The following is a 2,812-nucleotide window of genomic DNA, read 5'->3' on the forward strand; positions in this document are numbered from 1 at the left end:
CTGGGAGGAATGGAGTAGCATTGTACATATGTTGCATCATAGTCTGTGAGACAAGCGAGTAAGTCCTCTCCACAATCTGACCATTCTTTGTCATGGATTGGGCAATCTGTTGGGGAGATAGAGTCAGTTCCAGTGCAAGTATTGAGGGTTGGATGAGGTTCTGTAGGGATGGGATTACCACATAGATCAGTTAGTTTTGTTAATGCTATAGCTTCGTTTTCAGTTGTTACTGTGACGAGACGGGAGTGGTCGCGTCGGCTATGGAAAGAGACTTTGCCTACTTATTTTTGGAGGCATTGTTGGAAGAGGAGGGTGTTTTGAGAGTAGGGAGCTGTGGGAGGGATCACAAAAAATCGGTCCCATTTGGTTGGGCTAAATAGAGTATTTAGGATTCTTGTAGAGGTAGGGGTAGTAGAAGTGCGGGGACGTGTGGAGGAGGGAGTAGTGTTGAGGGGGGTAGTGTTACGGGGAGGTGGGCAATAAGGTTGTAAGGTAGTAATAAGGGGAGATGGGGTGGTTGATGAAGAAGGTTGTGGGAGTAAAGGTGTTGAAGTTGAGCATGTTGGGAGAGTAGAAATGTCTCCTGGGGGTTGGTTGTTGATTAGGGTTGATACTGTACTAGTATGCATTGATGATGGGGGAGTTGTTGCACAGTTCGGAGCCATGGTCAAAGGAGAGCTGGGATTGGGGCTATTTGATAAAGGGGCAAGCCTCATTGGCCCTAAGATTGGGGTTACATCTTCATTATTGGCCATGATAAGCCTGGAGTATGTTGGGGGGAAAAAATAGTCCACCCCTCAGGGGTAAGGGCCAGGTATGGCAGGGGAATACCGTGCCCATGGTTCCCTCAGGCCGTTCAGGACTGACATAAAGTCAGCCTTTCATCCTTTCAGCACGGCTCTCACACCTTAGGAGGTGGATAGTTGAAGGGATTGATGAAGAAACTGAAACGAAAAGTATGAGTGGGAAAAAACAGTCCCAAGGTTGAGGAGTTCCCTATCATTGGGTCTCAGTCTTCGTCTCCTAAGCCCCCCCACGACAACAACGGGCAAAGAATTGGGGGGGGTCCTCCCTACATAGACATCCCAACTTATCAGACATCCTTACAGAATCTCACACTTTCTGCTTTGACAACCTGTTTTCCTTCCTCAAACGCATATATATCCTTCACTTGATCTAACTAACCCCTTTACATTACCTCATCCGACCCTAACCCATTCACTCACCAATTCCTTAACCCAGCTTTAACAACTAATCACTAACCCAACCATCCTTCACTAACATTAACTATAGTGCTATATGACCTTAGATGTCTAGCACATTTATTTTGCTTTTAACCATTAACCATTAACCATTGCCATTATGTTTAAGAAGAAAAGTCTTTAACCAATGCATCCTCCCAGTTGTGACCTATGGATCAGAAACATGGACTACAACCAAATTACTGCAGAGGAAACTAATAAGTGCCCAGAGAGGGATGGAGAGGTTGATGCTGGGAATTAGTCTAAGAGATCGGATGAGGGCGACGTGGATCAGGGAACAGACAAAAGTAGAAGATATACTTGGGAGCATGAAAAAGAAAAAATGGCAATGGGCAGGTCATATATGTCGGAGACAAGACAACAGATGGACAAAGAAAGTAACAGACTGGATTATAGATAACATAAAGAGGCCAAGGACCAGACCTATGACAAGATGGCACGACGAAATAACGAAATTGGGGGCCAAGACTGGAAGCAAAAAACGCAACACAGACAAAGATGGAAAAGATTGGGAGAGGCCTACGTCCTGCAGTGGATTGACCCAGGCTGATGATGATGATATATATATATGTATATAAATATATATGTATGCATATATATATCATATATTATATATATAAACAATATATATATAATATATGTACATATATGTATATGATATACAATATATACATATATGGAATACACACACACACACACACACACACACACACACACACACACACACACACACACACACACATATGTATGTATATATATGAATATAAATAAATATGTACATGTACATATATATATATATATATATATATATATATATATGAAGTATATATATATATATATATAATATATATATAATATGTATTTAATATATATATAATATTTATATATATGTATATATATATATATATATATATATATATATATATATATATATATATATATGTGTGTGTGTGTGTGTGTATTATATATATATATATATATATATAAATATATATATATATATTTGTATCTATATACATATATAAATATATATATATACTTATATATACATATATATATATATATATATATATATATATATATATATATATATATATAATACACACACACACACACACACATATATATATAAATACATATATATAAATATTATATATATATTAAATACATATTATATATATTATATATATATATATATATATATATATATATATATATATCAGATAGGATAGCAACATCATCCGCAAAGTCAAGGTTTGAGACCTTGATATTGCCCAGTGTTGCTTCACACTGACTTTGGTTAGTAGCTCTACCCATTATCCAGCTCATGCAGGTGTTGAAAAGTTTTGGTACAGGGACACAGCCTTACATCACCCCTGAATTAACAGGGAAGATCGACAGGCCCTCACCACACTTTACAGCAATTTCAGTACTGGTATGTAGACTTGCTATTAGGCCAATAATCCGTATCGGAATTCCCCTGGGTCTCAGAATCTCCCATAGCGATTCTCGATGCATCGAGTCAAATGTCTTCTTGATGTCGATATAGG

Source organism: Penaeus chinensis, chromosome 26 (genome assembly GCF_019202785.1).
Source record: "Penaeus chinensis breed Huanghai No. 1 chromosome 26, ASM1920278v2, whole genome shotgun sequence".
Classification (NCBI taxonomy): domain Eukaryota; kingdom Metazoa; phylum Arthropoda; class Malacostraca; order Decapoda; family Penaeidae; genus Penaeus; species Penaeus chinensis.